The sequence below is a fragment of the Callithrix jacchus genome, chromosome 7, assembly GCF_049354715.1.
Source record: "Callithrix jacchus isolate 240 chromosome 7, calJac240_pri, whole genome shotgun sequence".
Taxonomy (NCBI): Eukaryota; Metazoa; Chordata; class Mammalia; order Primates; family Cebidae; genus Callithrix; species Callithrix jacchus.
This window is the reverse complement of record NC_133508.1, coordinates 49781362-49801181: the sequence shown is the minus strand read 5'-3', so window position 1 is coordinate 49801181 and position 19820 is coordinate 49781362. Positions and strand designations below refer to the sequence as shown.

At 48.4% G+C, this 19820-nt stretch overlaps 2 long non-coding RNA genes and 2 other non-coding genes across 4 annotated transcripts; 3 read left to right on the top strand and 1 right to left on the bottom strand.

Annotated features, from left to right (window-relative positions):
- The first annotated feature begins 7323 nt into the window (after positions 1-7323).
- Positions 7324-13552, top strand: LOC108592511 (uncharacterized). The gene is made up of 2 exons (XR_004745730.3): positions 7324-8249; positions 12043-13552. It is a non-coding gene; the product is annotated as an uncharacterized LOC108592511 (long non-coding RNA).
- On the bottom strand, positions 8774-8891 carry LOC118143304 (U5 spliceosomal RNA). The gene has a single exon (XR_004727531.1). It is a non-coding gene; the product is annotated as a U5 spliceosomal RNA (small nuclear RNA).
- Positions 13553-13653: 101 nt separating the features above from the next.
- LOC118143323 (U6 spliceosomal RNA) lies at positions 13654-13760 on the top strand. Its single transcript, XR_004727550.1, has one exon. It is a non-coding gene; the product is annotated as a U6 spliceosomal RNA (small nuclear RNA).
- Positions 13761-17766: 4006 nt separating this feature from the next.
- Positions 17767-19453, top strand: LOC128932579 (uncharacterized). The gene is made up of 3 exons (XR_008482580.2): positions 17767-17923; positions 18238-18402; positions 18678-19453. It is a non-coding gene; the product is annotated as an uncharacterized LOC128932579 (long non-coding RNA).
- Positions 19454-19820: the final 367 nt, after the last annotated feature.

Here is a 19820-nt window from a genome sequence, read left to right as displayed (position 1 = left end):
ATGTGATCTTCCAGCCATAGGCCCTGGGCTGGCTCACCTGTTACAGAGTGGGAGCCTCCTGGAATGCAACTGGTGTCATTTACAGTGTGACATTAAACTGAAAGCTGTTAGACCACAAGAGCCGCAGTTCCCATTCCTTCTTTTTGAACTTGGAACTGGGCATGTTGTAGACTCCCATAAATGTAAAACAAATCTATGTATGTGGTACCTGAGAAATACCTATTGAATGATTACAATGTCAATAAATTGAGGTTTGTAAAGTATAGTTCTCATTTAAGTGCTCAACATACATGCTGGATATTTTACATCAACACAGCCTTTTGTGGGGAAGAGGTTGCTACGGGTTAAGATCCCAATTTGAGAGATGTGGAACCTGGACCCCACACAGTGAATCATTTGTCTGAGGCCACTTGACTATCAAGTGACTGGAACGCAAACCCTGCCTCGATGCCGGTGCAGGCTTGCTCGGAGTCCCCACACAGTTCCATTTCTCCCCATGGCATGCATCTGAAGGCTTCTGTGGCATGGCTCAGTGTCTGCAGAGCTTCCAGTTGGCCACCGTGGTAGAGAGGAGATGCTGGCGGTCTGCAGTGGAGTGAGCCAGGCACCTATCCTGGGGGGTCCCATCTGCATGGTCCAGTGGAGGCTGGCTGCACAAAGAGCCTTTTTCAGGTTGCTTTTTCAGGGCCTGAAATCTGGTGTGAAAAATTTAATTGCATGCTATCTGAAACTTCCAACAGCCCAAACATTGGTTCAGAAATGTGTTCACTCCATGAAAATCTCCCTGCACCCCATATCTCTGCCCCATCTCACATCCTTGCAGTCACCTTTTTTTTTTTTTGAGATGGAGTCTCGTTCTGTTGCCCAGGCTGGGGTGCAGTAGGGCAATCTCAGCTCACTGCAATCTCTTCCTCCCAGGTTCAAGCGATTCTCCTGCCTCACTCAGCTTCCCAAGCAGCTGGGATTACAGGCGTGAGAGATGCCACCACACCCGGCTAATTTTTGTATTTTTGGAAGAGACGGGGTTTTACCATGCTGGCCAGGCTGGTCTGGAACTCCACATCTCAGGTGATCTGCCTGCCTATGCCTCCCAAAGTGCTGGGATTACAGGTGTGAGCCACCGTGCCCAGCCTCTCTCAGCTACCTTGACTCCTGCCATTTGGGCAGCAGCCAGCTCTGCATAAGTGTGAGTGTCCTGGCAGCACCAGTGTCAGCCACTCTCTCTGTCATCTTTTGGAAGCTGTCAGGCACTTGGGCATATGTCACCTTGAAGCATGTGAATGGTAACACTGCTTGGGGTCATCCTTCAAATTGTTCACCCGTGAACAATTCTGAGGCACATTTTATTCTGCTGCTCAGAAGATACTACAGCTTGGATATGGTTTGTTGAAATGTGGTCCTCAGTGTGGCAGTGTTGGAAGATTGGGCTTTGTGGGAGGTGTTCGGGTCAGGAGGGTGGATCTCTCCTGAATGGCCTGGTCCCCTCTCAGGAGTGAGTTGAGTTCTTCCTCTTGTGGGAATGGATTAGTTCCCAAGAGAGCAGGTTGTTATAAAACCAGGAAGCCCCTCGGGTTTTGCCTCTTCACTCGTGTCTGCTCCCCTTCAACCTTCTTCACCATGCTATGAGGCCACAAAGAAGTCGGGCAGATGCTGGTACCATGCCTTCGAACTTCTCGGTCCACAGAACCGTGAGCTAAATAAACTTCTTTTCTTTATAAATTACCCAGCCCCAGGTATTCTGTTACAGTAACATGCCATGAACTAAAGCAGAAGGTCCCCATAGCATCCAGCCCCAGGTAGGAGACCCAGGCTAAGACACTACCCAAGAGGCCTATGGCTCCTCTGGAGGCCTTCTCCAGGAGGAAGTGGGATTCTCCGTGGGCATTGACATGGGCTGAATTGTGTCCCCTTCTCAAATTTCTTTTTTTTTTTATTTTGAGACGGAGCCTCTGTTGCCCAGGCTGGAGTGCAGTGGCACGATCTCAGCTTACTACAAACTCTGCCTCCCGGGTTCAAGCAATTCTACTGCCTCAGTCTCCTGAGTAGCTGGGATTACAGGCATGTGCCACCATACCTGGCAAATTTTTATATTTTTAGTACAGATAGGGTTTCATCATGTTGGTCAGCCTGGTCTCGAACTCCTGATTTCGTGATCCACCTGCCTCAGTCTCCCAAAGTGCTGGAATTACAGGCGTGAGCTACTGCACCTGGCCCATCCTCAAATGTCTTTTTCTTTTCTTTTCTTTTTTGTTTTTTTTGAGATGGGGTTTCGCTCTGGTTACCCAGGCTGGAGTGCAATGGCATGATCTCAGCTCACTGCAACCTCGGCCTCCTGGGTTCAGGCAATTCTCCTGTCTCAGCCTCCTGAGTAGCTGGGGTTACAGGCACGAGCCACCATGCCCAGCTAATTTTTTGTATTTTTTTAGTAGAGACGGGGTTTCACCTTGTTGACCAGGATGGTCTCGATCTCTTGACCCCGTGATCCACCTGCCTCGGCCTCCCAAAGTGCTGGGATTACAGGTATGAGCCACCGCACCCAGCCCGTCCTCATATTTCTATGTTGAAATTCTTTTTTTGGGACAGGGTCTCACTCTGTCACCCAGGCTGGAATGCAGTGATGTGAACATGGCTCACTGCAGCGTCTACCTCCTGGGCTCAGGAAATCCTGATCTGGGACTACAGGTGTGCACTATACACCTGGCCAGTTTTTGTGATTTTTGTAGAGATGGGGTTTTGCCAAGTTGCCCAGGCTGGTTTCAAACTCCTGAGCTCAAGTGATCCACCTGCCTCAGTCTCCCAGAGTGCTGGGATTACAGGTGTGAGCCACCATGCCCTGCCCCTGTGTTGATGTCCTAACTTCTAATCTAATAGAATCAGGAGGTGGGGCTTTTGGGGGGTTCTTAGGTCATGAGGGTAGAGCCCTCATGAATGGGATTAGTGCCCTTCTAAGGGAGACCCCAGAGAGCTGCCTCACCCTCTTTCTGCCATGTGAGAATGCAATGAGAAGACAGCAGTCTGCAACTGGCAAGAGGGGCCCCACTAGAACCCAACCATGCTGGCACCCTGATTTCAGACTTCAGCCTCCAGAACTGTGAGAAATCAATTTCTGCTGTTTTGAAGTTGCCCGGTCTATGGTATATTGTTAGAGCAGCCAGAACTGACTAAGACGGGCATATTCTTCTTAGAGGAGAAATGGAACTTTCTCCAGGTGATAACAAACCAAGAATACAGAGAGTCATAGGACCATGGATAAGGCTTTTTTTTTTTTGAGACAAGGTCTCGCTCTGTCACCCAGGCTGGAGTGCAGTGGTGCAATCACAGCTCACTGCAGCCTCAACCTCATGGGCTCAAGAATCCTCCCTCCTCAGCCTCCTGAGTAGTTGGGACTATACGCACATGCTACCACGCCTGTTTAACTTTTTTGTGTGTATTTTGTAGAGACGAGGTTTCACCAGGCTGGTCTCAAACTCCTGAGCTCAAGCAAGCCACCCACCTCAGCCTCCCACAGTGCCGGGATTACAGGCGTGAGCTACTGTGCCCGGCCAAATAAATCTTAGGCTATTTCTGGTGCAGGAGTAACCAGCTTCTGGCCGGGCACAGTGGCTCACACCTATAATCCCAGCACTTTGGTAGACTGAGGCAGGAGGACCAGTGGTATAGTGAGGCCTTGTCGCTACAGAAAATTTTATAAATTAGTTGAGCATGGTGGTGGTGTGCACCTGTGATTCCAGTTACTTGGGAGGCTAAGGTGGGAGGATCACTTAAGCCCAGGAGGCAGAGGTTGCAGTGAGCCAAGATTGTACCACTGTACTCCGCTATGTGACAGAGTGAGACCCTATTTCAAAAAAAACCAAAAAACCAAAACCCCACAAAACTAAAAACTGGTTAAACAAAAGGAAGAGTATTGGTTCACATAACAGTGTAGCTTAGTTGGAGCTTCAGGAACGGTTTGATCCAGGACTAAGTGACTTAGGGATGTATTAATATCTCTTAGCTCTGTTTCCCATTGATCAGCTTCCATATTCAGTCTGGCCACCCTTATGGTAACAAAAATGGCCGCAGTTATCACAAGCTTGATGCCCTCCTAGCATTAAACCCAGTGGAATCCAAGTCCTGGTGTTCCTACCCAAAAAGCCAAGACACCTCTGCACAGCACAGCCCTGAGTCAATCACTGTGGCCAGGGCAAAGGGGATATGCTAATTAGGGTAGGCTGATCAGGCCATCTCAGAGCTGCGGTAGTGTCAGCCTCCAACCACTGAGCAGACACTAATGGGAGAGGAGCAGCTTCCCAGAGGAACTTGTGGGTACTGTTATCACAGATGAGGGAGAACAGGTGCTTGGCAGCACAGTACAGACCTCCAGGATTCCTGCAAGGTGAGTGTCAGTCCTGTTTTCCAGATGGGGAAAGTGAGGCTCCCAGATGACAAGTCATTAAGCCAAAGTCATAATCTGTGGAGTCAGGGAGGCATCCCCAGTTCTGTCCAGCTCCAAAACTAGATGCTTCCACTATTAGCCCAAGTGATGGCAGACACATTTGGAAATAGCCACCTGCCTATGTTTCCAGAAGCAGCATCAATGCCTGCCAGGCTGGGATGTTTTTCCTTTTCATCCGAAGAATCTCTGGGCAAGGCAGGCTTGAGAAGCCTCTGAAGGACAGGGGTGACATTGGTGGATTGGCACTTACTTCCAGGCTCATTAACCTGGTGTGGGGAGCTCAGCCCTGGCGTGAGACCGCATCCTCTCTAAGACTTTTTTTTTTTGTTTTTTTTTTTGATACGGAGTCTCATTCTGTTGCCCAGGCTCGAGTACAGTGGTGCGATCTTGGCTCACTGCAACTTCTGCCTCCCAGGTTCAAGTGATTCTCCTGCCTCAGCCTCCCAAGTAGCTGGGACTACAAGTGGGCACCACCATGCCCGTCTAATTTTTGTATTTTTTGGTAGAGATGGGGTTTCACTATATCGGCCAGACTGGAGGAATCTTTTTTGACTAGAACACAAAGGGGAACAACATAGCCATACCTCAGCGAATGCAGCCTGCAGGAGAGACAGAGACGAGAAAAAATGATGATACTGCAGTCAGGGTGTGGGACTATGGAGCTGGGTCATCTAACCTCCCCTTGAAAGTCAGAGAGGGCTTCCTGGAGGAAGGTGAAGCTTCCAATTTGGAACCTGAAGGATGATGGGAGTCAGCCAAGCTAAGCAGTGGAGAGCCTGAGTGAATGAATGCACAGAGGTGGGTGGGTGTAAGGAAGCCAGGGAGCCTTTATTTTGAGATAGAGTCTTTCTCTGTTTTCCAGGCTGGAGTGTAGCGGTGCAATCATGGCTCACTGCAGCCTCAACCTGTTGGGCTCAAGTGATCCTCCCACCTCAGCCTCCTGAGTAGCTGAGACCACAAGTGCATGCCACCACACCCAGCTAATTTTTTAAAATGTTCTGTAGAGACGGGGCCTCACCATGTTGCCCAGGCTGGCCTCAAACTCCTGGGCTCAAGCGATCTTCCTGCCTCAGCCTCCCAAAGTGTTGGATTACAAGTGTGAGCTACTGTGCCCAGCCAATAATTGGGTTTTTTTGCCCACATCACTGACCTCGTAGGACAAACGGTAGGCTCTGACCTTGATTCATGGCAACAATGACATTAGAGATCATCATTCCTCCTATAGACGTATCCCTTCTTCTCCCTGATTACTGTCATAATTTTAGCCAATCTACAGCTTTCCTGAAAACCAAAGAACGATTTGTCACCATGTTTTACAAAGTACAAACTGAGCCCCAGTGAAAGAGTTGCTTGCTAAAGGTCAAAGAGAGGTCACTCATGGAAATCATTACCTCTGCTAACACCTTGTGATTAATATGAAGTGTCAACTTGGCCGAGCGCAGAGGATCACGCCTGTAATCCTAGCACTTTGGGATGCCAAGGCAGGTGGATCACCTGAGATGAGGAGTTTGAGACCAACCTGGCCAACATGGTGAAACCTCGTCTCTACTAAAAATACAAAAAATTAGCCAGGCATGGTGGCGGATACCTGTAATCCCAGCTACTTGGGAGGCTGAGGCAGGAGAATCACTTGTACCTAGGAGACCGAGGTTGCAGGGAGCTAAGATCATGCCATTGCACTCCAGCCTGGGCAACAAGAGTGAAACTCCATCTCAGAAAAAAAAAAAAGTGTCACCTTGATTGCTTTGAAGGGTACAAAGTATTGTTTCGGGGTGTTTCTGGGTGTTGCCAGAAGAGTTTAACATTTGAGTCAGTGGACAGGGACCGGAAGAACCCCTGCAATCGGCTGCCAGCACAGCTGGAAAAAGGCAGAAGATGGACTCCAAGTTCTTCGGCTTTTGGACTCTTGGGCTTACACCAGTGGTTTGCTGGGGGCTCTCAGGCCTTGGCCACAGACTGCAGGCTGCACTGGCGGCTTCCCTACCTTTGAGGGTTTGGGACTTGGGCTGAGCACCACTGGCTTCCTTACTCCTCAACTTGCAGATGGCCTATATAATGGGACTTCCCCTTGTGATTGTGTGTCAGTTCTCCCTAATAAACTTCCTTTCACATACACGTAGACCTCATTAGTCTGTCCCTCTAGAGAACCCTGACTAACACACACACACGGAGGGGAGCACTGAAAACCTGGGCCAGGGATCAGCGTGACTGCTCCGTGGCTGTCCCGGGAGACGGCGGCATGGGGCAGGCGAGCTCTTGAGAAAGGCTGGGGCTTCTTTCAGAATAAAAGCTTGGAAAGAGGCAACTACACGGCATTCCCGGGGCCGGGCGCAGTGGCACACGCCTGTAATCCCAGTTACCTGGGAGGCTGAGGCAGGAGAATAGCTTGAACCTGGAAGGCGGAGGTTGCAGTGAGCCAAGGTCGCGCCACTGCACTCCAGCCTGGGAGATAAGAGCGAGACTTCACCACAAAACAAACAAAACCTTTTTCTTGTTATGTAGCCCATAAATACATACACATACTATGTGCCCACAAACATTAAAAATCCAACATTTAAGACAAAACAAAAACAACAGAAAACCTTTTTCTGAGGAGTCCCTAGGCTTCACCAGTTGGCCAAAACTGGAGCTTGAGTGCTGAGACTTTATTGAGTGCATACCCACAATGCATTGCAACAAAATAATTTTCGTCTTTAAAATTACTTTCCCCTTTTTCCTTTAACCTATCTTTCCTGAAACCGAGATTACTATTCCAGAATTGACTGAATAAAAGGAAATCGTATGAAGAAAAGGCGAAGTCAGTATCTCTTCTGGACGGAAAGAAAGTTACCATTACCCAGTTAGGAGTAGCAATTATCTGAGAACTGAGTGCTGACTTCTTAACATGCGAGTTAGCTTCAAATCACAAAGACTTTTCGGTTTTTATTAACGATTGTCGTGGAACAAGATGAGCATGAGTGTAATGTTTTTGAAGCCTTCATTTGGAGTAGGGCTTACTTCAGTGTTTTTAAACTAGGCGCGCTGAAAGAGTCGTCACTGAGGGTGAAAAACGGAATAAGTACACAAAACGCCGAGTTCTCAGACCCTTGAAAATGTTTATCTGTAGCGTTTAGTACCTGAGCCGGCGGGTTCTTGGGGCCTTGGAGGAAAGAAGGAAAATTACCGTCCGATGGGCTTGAATGTCAAGGTTTGGAGCCAGTGGAACAGGTATGGACTGTGGGCAATTGCCTCAGGAGCTGAGCCTCGGGTCAGGATTTTTTTGTTTTGCTTTTTTGAGACAGAGTGTCGCTCTGGAGTGCAGTGGCGCCATCTCGGCTCACTGCAACCTCCGTTTTCCTGGTCCAAACGATTCTCTGCGTCAGTCTCCCAAGTAGCTGGGATTATTACAAGCGTGAAGCCAGGCTAATTATTGTATTTTTAGTAGAGACGGTGTTTCACCATATTGGCCCGGCTGGTCTCGAGCTACTGACCTCAGGTGATCCAACCGCCTCGGCTTCCCAAAGTGCTGGGGTTACAGGCGTGAGCCACCAAGCCCGGCCTTGGGTCAGAATATTTTGTGACGGATTTCCTCCCTCCTTTACCGGGGCAGAGACCCTGCTAGTTTTCCTGTCCCGTGCTCAACCTCTCTCTCCTAGAATCTCACAGCATTAGCGGGGCTCACAGCTACCTGAAGGCATGACTACATTTCCCAGTCTCCCTTGCGGTCGAGACCTAGCCCTCTGGAAAGAGTGATTGGAAAATTCACTGCGTCTTGAGTTTAACCAACGGTTGGGTCTGGGGAGGACGAGCTGCGCTCCTGGCACCACTCCACCAGGTGAGGATACTAGGTGGGCAGAAGCGCCCTCAGGGCAGCCTTCTTCGATTCTACACGGAGAAGCCTGCAGAAGCAGCGGGGAGCTCACCCCGAGTCCCTGGTTTGTTTGTCCAGCTGTCCCCAACCTTTCTAGCACAAGGGACCCAGTTCGTGGAAAATTTTTCCAAGGGTGGGGGAAGGTTGGTGGAGGATGTGGACTATTTCAGGCTAAAACTGTCCACCTCAAATCAGCAGGCATTTTCATAAGGAGCGCGCGCCTAGATCTCTCGCATGCGCAGTTCGCAATAGGGAAAATCCGATACCTAGACGACCTGACAGGAGGTAGAACTCTGGCAGTACCGTGGATCAGAAATTGCAGGCTGGCAAATCCCGGTGCATAACTAACCAACCAACCAGATCAATTACGTGAAAAAACATAATAGCCACTGCAACATATAGTAGTAGAAGCGGCTACAAAAACCAATACGAATAGTTAATTAACACCAATAAACAAAATTAAATCTACTTTTAGACGACTAAAAATAAGCCTTGCAGTAAAGCAAGACCTCAAAAAATTAGTTTAAAACTCAGAGTTGTTCCTCTCCACGGAAATCTTTAGTAAAAGGCGAAAGATTTATACGATCTGAAGAGAAACCAGAGTATGACTTCAAGTCGTCGGCCCTCAGTTCTCGGGTAACGGCTACTCCTAATAGGCTAATGGTAATATTCTTTCCGTCCAAAAGAGATATTGCCTTCTGCCTTTTTCTTCAGACAATTCTGAAACAGCAATCTCGGGTTTCAGGAAACGTAGGTTAAAGGAAAGAGGGGAAAGTAATTTTAAAGACAAAAATTATTTTGTGTGCAATGTATTGTGGGTATGCAAATAAAGCCTCAGCAGCCACGCTTCAGTTTCCGGAAATACCTTAAATGGTTCATGCATTATAGCGCTGCGCCTGAGGCCACCACCGGGGGGCAGAGCGGAGCTTGGTTCTAGAAGAAAAGGTGACGTTATCTGCTGTATTTATAGTGGGCGAGCTATTAGGTCGGTGCAAAAGTAATTGCGGTTTTTGCAATTTAATTGCAAAATTAACCTAATAAGTAAACAATTCTTTTGAACTTAAAAAAAAAAAAAGTTAAAAAGAAAATTATCTTGGCTGGATTCTGGCTCACCCTTGTAATCCCAGCACTTTGGGAGGCTGAGGTGGGCTGATCACCTGAACCAAGGGGTTTGAGACCAGTCTGGACAACATACCAAAATCCTGCCTAGAAAAAAAAAATTATTGCACTTCTAGCCACTCCAGACTTACTGAAGCTCTGGGGATTGGGCCCAGCCACACTGGCTCTGAACTCATTCTCCACGTGATTCCGATGGAGGCTACACTGAGAACCTCTGTTGGGGGAATTGTTCTGGTTGAAATACGGAGAGCTAAAAGTTTGGGAGACACATTAATGGCTGAGCAGGGAAAGGCCTGGGAAAGGCTGTGGTGTGAGGAGACAAAAGGCCAGGGGAGGCCCCTGGGGGATGGTGGCATAAAAGGAGGGGCAGTACAGGAGCCTGTGAAAGAGGTTAGGGAAATTTAGGGAGGCAGGAGGAAAATCTGTTCTGGGGACCAAACAGAAAAGGGCAGAGAAGTTTCCTGGCCGAGGGTGGTGGCTCACGCCTGTAATCCCATCACTTTGGGAGAGGAAAGAAACAGTAGGCGGGGAGCTGAAGGAGACGGGGAGGGAGCAGGAGGGGCAGGAGATGGGAGGGGCGGTAGCTGGCTCCGTGGTTGCAGAAGGGAAGGGGGAGCAGTGCAGGTGCCTCCCTGCAGTGATGTGGTCCTTGGAGCCCAGGAACACCCTCCCCCCCACCCCATTCTCTCACTCCCCTGCAGCCCCTCCTTTGCTGGCCACTCTTTCCCTCCGTCTTCTCACCTGGGAAGAACCCAGGCCCCTGACTTTCCAGCCTCTGCCCTGTAGCAGCTGGACTGCTGGAAAAATCCCACAGCAAGGGAACCTCCGGCACACACCTCCACTTCACCTGTTTCTCTGACTGGCTCTATATCCCCCCCCTCAAGATGTCCCTTCTGGGCTGAGCATGGTGTCTCGGTCCCGTAATCCTAGCACTTTTCGAGGCTGAGGCAGGCAGATCACCTGAGGTCAGGAGTTTGAGACCAGCCTGGACAACATGGCAAAACCCCGTCTCTACTAAAAATACAAAAATTAGCTGGGCATGGTGGTGTGTGGTGGTGGGTGTCTGTAATCCCAGCTACTCAGGAGGCTGAGGCATGAGAATTACTTGAACCCGGGAGGCAGAGGTTGTAGTGAGCAAGATTGTGCCATTGCACTCCAGCCTGGGCGACAAGAGCAAAACTCGGTCTCAAAACAAAAAAACACAAACAACTTCTTTTAACCCTTCTCTCTCTCCCCAGCTTCCTCCTCTGCAACTCACTGTCAGTCCATGGCATCCCAGGGGCTTCCTTGAGAAACCACACCCTCATCTTCCCTGCCCAGCTCTGCCTCCTCCCATGAGCAGCCCTCTTCTTAGACTTTGGAACCCCAACTCCACAAAGCAGCACCCTCCATGTCCCTTCCACCGTAGTCTGAATGTTGTGGCCCCTCATACATCCACAGCCTGGAATTTAAGCTACAAGGTGATGGTATTGATAGGTGGGGTGTCTGGGAGGTGATTGGGTCAAGGATGGGATCAGTGTCCTTATGAAAGGGTTTGAGGGAGTGAGTTTGTCCGTTTCATCCCTCCCATAATGTGAGGACACAGGGAGGGTGCCATGTGTGAGAAACAGGCCTTCACTATAGAGCAAATCTGCTGCTGCCTTGATCTTGGACTTCCCAGCCTCCAGAACTGTGAGCAATAAATACATTTCTGTTGTTTATACATTATCCAGTTTAAGGTATTTTGTTACAGCTCCTGAACTAGGACACCCCCCTACTGGCTCATCTTCTAGATGGATAAATAGGCTTCTTCACCTCCTAACATGAGAGAGAGAGGGGGGTGAAGGTGGAAGGGGGGAAGGAAGAAAGACTCCCTAGACCTCATCACCATCAGCCACAAAGCACTTTTACTTTATATTTCTATTTTAGAAAAAAATCTGATGGCAATCTCTTTATGAAAAAGGGCCTGGCGAGGTAGGCCTGTAATCCCAGCACTTTAGGAGGCCGAGGTGGGCGGATCATGAGGTCAAGAGATTGAGACCATCCTGGCCAACATGGTGAAACCCCGTCTCTACTAAAATACAAAAAATAGCCGGGCATGGTGGCACGTGCCTGTAATCCCAGCTACTCGGGAGGCTGAGGCAGGAGAATCGCTTGAACCCAGGAGGCGGAGGTTGCAGTCAGCCGAGATTGTGCTACTGCACTCCAGCCTGGTGACGGCCAGACTCCGTCTCAAAAAAAAAAAAAAAAGAAAATTCGCAAACAGGAACTTAAACAGATTTTTCTACATGGTTGTTCATAACAGCCCAAAGATGACAACAACCCTGGCGTCTATCAACTGAGGAGTGGATAAACAAAATATGTGGTTTATCCATGCAATGGAATACTATTCAGCCTTAAAAAGGAGAGAATTTCTGGTACACGCTACATGGTAGATGAACTTTGAGGATGTATGTTAAATGAAGTAAGTCAGTCACAAAGAGGCATAGATTGTATGATTGCACTCAGGTGAAATATCTAGAATGGGGGGCAATAGGAGTTACTGGGTAATGCATAGAGTTTCTGTTTGGAGTGATGAAAAATTTTGGAAATGGATGGCATTGATGGTATTACAACAGTGTGAATGTTTTTAATTTTTTATTTAATTTTTATTTTTTAGATATGAAGTCTTGGCCTTCCAAAGTACTAGGTTTACAGGCGTGAGCCATCATACCTGGCCTGAAATTTCTACTTTTAAAAGTAGAGCTTCAATTCCAGCTCCATACTGCATGAAACTGTGGAATCAGGGTGCTTGAATACAGTCTGAACTTCAGCCAAACCAAGGGAGATTTGAAACCCAAGAGAAACTGCCAGTGAGTCCCGCCAGCCTTGATGAGGTCGGATGAGTGAAAGCTGTTCCTGCGGGTACCAAAGCTCAGAATGTTGGCAAAACAGCATGGACTGTGGGAGGCTTGCCTCGGATCCATCTGTGGGTCACCAAAATGTCAACCTAATATCATCAAAAGGGTTAGAATCTAATTTAAATAGTGTTTATTCAAGCACAAAATGTGAGGACGGACAACATGGAAATACTGACTCCAAAGGAATGGAGTCAGTGTTCCAAAGCACATAGAGACAGAGGAGTTTTTACAGGATTATAGCATTTGCCCCTTCCCTCCCCTCCCATCCCCTTCTTGACGGAATCTCACTCTGTTGCCCGGGCTGGCATGCAATGGCTCCATCTCGGCTCACCGCAACCTCTGCCTCCCAGATTCAAGCAATTCTCCTGTCTCAGCCCCCTCCACCCAAAATAGCTGGGATTACAGATGTGCACCACCATGCCAGGCAAATTTTTGTATTTTTAGTAGAGATGGGGTTTCACCATGTTGGCCAGGCTGGTCTTGAACTCCTGACCTCAGATGATCCTCCTGCCTTGGCCTCCCAAAGTCAAAGTGCTGGGATTATAGGTGTGAGCCACTGTGCCCAGCCTTCTTCTATTTTTTGTTTTTTTTTTGAGAAGGTTCTTGCTCTGTCTCCCAGGCTGGAGTGCAGTGGTATCATCACAGCTAACTGGAGCCTCAACTTTGCTAGCTCAGGTGATTCTCCCACCTCAGCCTCCTGAGTAGTCGAGACTACAGGCATACATGCCACCACACCGGCTAATTTTTTGTATTTTTTGCAGAGATGGGGTTTTTTTCATGTTGCCCAGGCTGGTCTTAAACTCCTGGAGTCAAGCCATTCCCTTGCCTCAGCCTCCCAAAGTGCTGGGATTACAGGTATGAGCCACTGTGCCGAGCCTTAAAAAAGTTAATGTAAATATATTTGACAATTTAAAATTCTGTGTGTCGAAAGAAAGCAAAAACGTAAGCATCCCACCAGAATAATACTTGTAATACACTAAAGGGTTAACAATTGTACTATATCAAAAGGCCTTACAAATTAATGAGATAAAGCTGAGTGGGGTGGCTCACGCTATAATCCCAGAACTTTGGGAGGCTGAGGACAGTGAATCGCTTGAGCCCACAGGTTTGAGGCCAGCCTGGGCAATTTGGTGAAACATCATATCTACAAAAAAACAAAACAAAAATGCTTAATGAGATAAATATTAAACTGTAATAGAAAATCATTGATAGGAGAGAGAAAAAATTTCCAGAAGAAATGTACATGTCTAATAAATAGATGGAAACATGTTTTGTCTTACCAGTAATCAAAGGACTCCAAATACAAGCAACTCTGAATGTTACATCTCATCTATTAAATTCACAAATACTTTTAAAATATAAAATTCAGAGTGCTCGCTTCGGCAGCACATATACTAAAATTGGAATGATACAGAGAAGATTAGCATGGCCCCTGCACAAGGATGACACGCAAATTTGTGAAGCATTCCACATTTTAAAAATCTTCTATAAAAAATATATGTATGTATGTATATAAAATTCAGAGACAGCCATGGTGCAGTGAAACAAGAACGCAGATACCACAGATAGAAATAGGAACTGGCACAACTTACTAGAATGTCACTTGATGATAGGTATCAAGAGCCCTAAAAAAAGTGTTTTTTGAGATTGGGTATCACTCTATTGCCCAGGCAGGAGTGCAGGGGTGTGATCTTGGCTCATGCAGCCTCTGCCTCCAAGGTTCAAGCAATTCTCATGCCTCCACCTCCTGAGTAGCTGAGACTTACAGGTATGTGCCACCACACCCGGCTAATTTTTGTATTTTTAGTAGAGATGGGGTTTCACCATATTGGCCAGGTTTGTCTTGAACTCCTGGCCTCAAGTGATCTGCCAGCCTCAGCCTCCCAAAGTGCTGGGATTTCAGGTATGAGCCACCATGCCTGGCCTAAAAAAGTATTTTAGCAGTTCACATACATTGAGCCAACAATTTCACATATGGGAATACATCCAAAGGAAATAGAAATTTACAAAAATGTTTGTGTGCAAAGAAATGTACTTTTTTTTTTGTTTAAGACAGAGGCTCCCTCTGTTGTCCAGGTTGGAGTGCAATGGCTCAATCTCGGCTCACTGCAACCTCCACCTCCTGGGTTCACGTGATTCTTCTGGCTCAGCCTCCCAAGTAGCTGGGACTACAGGCCGCCACACCCAGCTAACTTTTGTATTTTTTAGTAGAGACGGGGTTTCACCATGTTGGTCAGGATGGTCTCGATCTTTTGACTTTGTGATCTGCCAATCTCAGCCTCCTAAAGTGCTGGGATTACAGGTGTGAGCCACCATACCTAATCCAACAACAGTAATTTTTATAATCAGAAGGATAAAAGAACAATGATATTGAAAAGGGAGGGAAAGAGAGAGAGATAAGGGGAGCCATGCAGAGAGCAGGAAGAGCTCTCAAATAGGGGCATCCAACTGGGGAGGGGTCAGAAACTGAGAGGGAAGGTAAGGGCACAAAAATGGAAGAGGGGTGTCTTCCTGAGGCCCCTTACATAACATCACCTGGGCCTTTGGGGGCTGCAGTTTGCAGTGGCTCAGGAGGGCATGCCTCAGCCCCAAGGCCCCACCCCTATTTTCCCAGCTCTCTGCTCTCTTGCATTCTCCCTCCTCATTTCCAAGGAAGGTGGCTGCCCCTGCCAGACGCAGACGCATTGCACCAACCTCATTGTCAAGCCTCAACTAACTTGAAAGCAAAGGATAGGAGGGTGGGTAGGAACAGAGTCCCCTAGGAATGTTAGAGGCAGGGAGATGGGAAATTCTGCAGCCCAGCTGAAGGTAGGAACCTGTTGGGTTGGAGGAGATAAAGCATAAGACCGAAGTACAAATAAAGATCAGATGGGTCAGCCTGTGCTGCCTGCTCAGAGTCACTACAGTGGTCCTAGAGAAAGCGCCAGAGACAATTTTAAAAAAAGACAGCAGGAATTGATCACCCAAGGACAGAGGCTGAGTGAAGGAAGAGCGGCGAGCTCCATGCCGGTCTGAGCCCTTGAAACAAATCCTACGTAGGGGATTGCTACGGAGCTGGGGGTCTCAGAGAGTCCAGAGCTTGTCCTTGCAGTGACCCCCGCGAGCGCCCGCGTTTCAGCACTGCGGACAGGAACCGACCTTGGATCCAGGTGGGTCCTCAGAGCCATTGGCGGCTCTGCGGCTCCACTTCTCCCCGCACCCCTCCCTGGCCAATCCCAGCCCACGATGTTCCCGTGGAGGCCTCCGCAGCTCCTCCATCCTGGACCCCCTGGTGCTGGTGCCGCGGCTCCCGAGCACTTGGCGAGTGATACGGCCCGGGGAGCCAACCTGGAGCGCCCTCGGGTCCCGGCAACTAAGCAGGGGTCTGAGATCTGGGGTAGGGGCAAGAGCAGATCTAGTCTCCCCCTCGGCCCCCACCACGTTTGGCTCAGCTTGGACAGAGTCTTGCCCTCCAGCGATGGCGCAAAGAGGAAAATGCCGAGGTGAGAGCAGGAAGGCGGCCAGAGGCACCTTAAGGAGAAGCTGGAGCCAGCGCAGGTGCGGGGCATTGTCCCTGTGCGCCCAATCACACGGACCTTCCGGAGACATCCCCCTTCTCAAGCACAGCTCCGACCAGCCTCTCTCCGCCCCTCCCCATGCCCGACTCTGCCAGCTTCCATCAACCCAGGGCGCTGGGAGCCAGAACACGGGCCAGGGCAGCCCAGATCCCCGAGTCAGCCCTCCCATGGCCCACCGGCTCCAGAAAGTTCGGTGCAGTCCCCCGTCCCAGGCGACCCCTAAATCGCTGGCAGAAGTCAAGTCTCTGGCCTGAACTGTGCCTGGCTGAGCCTAGGCCCTCTGCCTCCTGCCGCTCCATGGAGCTTCTGCAGTGCTTCCTCTAGCGCTTGGCCTCCACCAGCCTTAGGCGACTGGGCCTCCTGGAGAAGTCGGCTTTCTTTCCCTCCTCTGTGTCCCCACTCTTCTGCCCCAGGCCATCTCCCACCCACGAGCCCTGTAAATGCTCTGCTGTTGTCCATGGATAGAGTGGGCCAAACGCAGGCCTTGGAAATTTACTTCATTTCACCTTGGCTTGGGAGTGCAGAGGATGTGACTGAGCTAGATTTCCTTCTTTTTCTTTTTCTTTTTTTTGAGACATGGTCTGGCTCTGTCACTCAGGCTGGAGTGCACTGGAGGGATCATGGCTCACTGCAACCTCCGCCTCCTGGGCTCAAGGGATCTTATCACCTCAGCTTCCTGAATAGCTGGACCACAGGCCTGCACCATTGTACACAGCTAATTTTTGTATTTTTAGTAGATACGGGGTTTCACCTTGTTGGCCAGGCTTGGTTCAAGTGATCCTCCTGCCTCTGCCTACCAAAGTGGTGGAATTGCAGGCATGAGCCACTGCGCCCTGCACTTTCTTGTTTATATTTTGTTTAGCTGTAACAACTAGACTGCATTTCTCAGAAGATGCCCCAAGAGAGGGAAAGGTTGATGAAAACATGGTATGTGAAAGAGAGAGAGAGAGAGAGAGAGGTGGTTGGAAGGAGGTCTTGCGCTACTATAAACACTCCCAGATCAAGAGGGAATGAAAAAGGCCGGGTGCGGTGGCTCATACCTGTAATCCCAGCACTTAGGGAGGTCGAGGTGGGCAGATCACCTGAGGTCGGAAAGTTCAAGACCAGCCTGGCCAACATGGTGAAACCCCATCTCTATAGAAAATACAAAAATTACCCAGTCATGATGGCGGGCACCTGTAATCCCAGCTACTTGGGAGGCTGAGGCAGGAGAATTGCTTGACCCTGGGAGGCAGAGGTTGTAATGATCTGAGATTGCACCATTGCATTCCAGTCCAGGTGACAGAATGAGACTCCATCTCAAAAAGAAAAAAAAAAAAGAGGGAATGAAAAGAGTTAATATTGGGATTACTATATCAATGTTAACTATTTTTAGTCACCTTAACTCCTTTTAATCCTCAAAACGACCCTAGGAGTTACACACTATTATTACTATCCCACTTTACAGATGAGGAATTGAGGCACAGATTGGTGAAGGCATGCAGTAAATGCCAGAACCTAGATTTGAACTCAGGAAGTCTCTCTCCAGAGTTCATGCCCTTAACCATGACACTACTTTCCCTTATTTGTAATCTAAAGATTCCCATTTACTGAGGTTCTCTCATGGGCCAAGGGCTTTTGATATGATTTGGCTTTCTGTCCCCACCCAAAATGTATCTTGCAGCTCTCCTAATTCCCACATGTTGTGGGAGGGACCCAGTGGGAGATGATTGAATCATGGGTTGGGGCTTTCCTGTGCTGTCCTCATGATAGTGAATGGGTCTCATGAGATCTGATGGTTTTTAAATGGGACTTTTTTTCTTTCTTCTTTCTTTGTTTCTTTCTCTCCTTTTCTTTCCCTCCCTCCCTCCCTCCGTCCCTCCCTTCCTTCCTTCCTTCCCTCCTTCCCTCCCTGCTTCCTTCCTTCCTCCCTCCCTCTCTCTTTCTTTCTTCCCAGCACTTTCTTCCTTTTTTTGCCTGCTGCCATCCACATAAGATATGACTTGCTCCTCCTTGCCTTCCACCATGATTGTGAGGCCTCCCCAAGCCATGTGGAACTTTAAGTCCAATAAACCTCTTTCTTTTGTAAATTGCCAAGTCTCAGGTATGTCTTTATCAGTTTTATACACATTATTTCATTAAACTCTCACAATGTGATAAAGGCTGTCATCATTTGGGATTGCAGATTAAGAAATATAACTTGGCCTGGGGCCACATGCTAGATACCAGGTCATGACCCCTGCTGACTCCCATTGTAGGGGGGTAGGAGCTGTGACTTTCCCATGAATCCTTGCCCTTCCTGGAAACTACTGTAAAGTTCTTATTCCTACTGAAAGTTCTCATTCAGCCCCATCCCAGAACCCCTGGTGTCTAGCTGTCCATCCCTGGGGATCTCAGTGGTGTTCTCTCTACCCCCAGAAACCTCCTGCTCTCCATCCCTGGAGCCAGCCGGCCTCTGTGGCAGATTCTAGCTATCTGTGTTGTTTCTCTGGTGATCTTGGTGGGAGCTGCCCTTCTGGACCTGAGGAAGATCCTGGGCCAAGGGAAGGCCATAGAATGTTCTCTTGGGGCTCTGTCCTGCAGGTACGTCCTCCTGGCCTTGCTAATCCTCTTTCTCCACGTGGAGTGGGCCTTCTGCTGCTGGGCTCATGGAGTGATGTATCACTTGTCCTGGCTTTTTTAAATCAAGACAGAGTCTCACTCTGTCACCCAGACTGGAGTGCAGTGGTGCTATCTTGGCTCAGTGTAACTTCCCCCTCCTGGGTTCAAGGGATGCTCATGCCTCAGCCTCCTGAGTAGCTGGGATTACAGGTGTGTACCACGACACCCGGCTATTTTTTTTTTTTTTTTTTTTTTAGTAGAAACGATGTTTCACTATGTTGGCCAGACTGGTCTGAAACTCCTGACCTCGGATGATCCGCCTGCATTGGCCTCCCAAAGTGTGGGGATTACAGGCGTGAGCCACAGCACCCAGCCCAGTCCTGGCTCTTCGGACCTGCTGCTACCCAGCAGGATGGAGGGCCTCTGTTAGGCAGAGATGAACGGTGGTACATGTCCACTGTGCCTGGTGTTGGGAGAAACCAGGCTCATTCTGTAAGCCCTACATGGAGAAGGCAACACTAAGCCTGGAGATGCCCTTGGAGACAGGCTCAGGGCCCAGCTCGCTGCTCTCAGGAGCCACCTCTGGGCTGCTTCAGGAATCATCTGGCATCAGCCTCCCAAATCGTTGGGAGTACAGGTGTGAGCCACCACATCCAGCTTGTTTTGTTTGTTTTGAGTCAGGCTCTCACTTTTTCACCCAGGCTGGAGTGCAGTGGCTCCAACATGGCTCACTGCAGCCTCAAACTCCTGGACTCAAGAGATCCTTCTGTCTCAGCCTCCTAATATTTTTGTTTCAAACAGTTGTCTTTTAAAGAAATTAAGAAAAGTTTACAAACTACCAGGTGGTCAGGATATTTGAAAGAAGAAAAAATAGTCTTTTCTATTTAGCCATGTATTTGCCCTGCCTGGGTTCTCCATTCCTTCATGAACATGTTTCCATCTTACACCATTTCTTTTCATCCAGAAGTACTTCCTTTAGCCTATCTAATCATGCAGTTCTGCTAGAGACAAGTTTTTTAAAGGCTAGTCAAGGGAAGCAGGGAATGGAGAGGGAACAAAGAAATCTGCAGCTGCTTGTGATGGAGACAAATGCTCTTGCTCTTTTATTGTCTAAAATAATCAATTTTACCTTCATTTAAAGGATATTTTAGCTGGATATAGAAGTCCACATTAACAGGATTTTTATTCTCTTGGCACTTTAAAGTAAGTGGATATTCTATTATCTTCTAGTCTCTGTTATTTCTGACAAAGTCAGACTTTAGTCTACATTCAAATTTCTCTAGTTATCTATGAAATGTCCTTTTAGAATTGATTAGTTCAAATCAGCATCCTAAAAGGATCCTCATAGTGTATTTGGTAATTATATCATTTCATTTCTTTCTTTTGTTGTTTTGAGACAG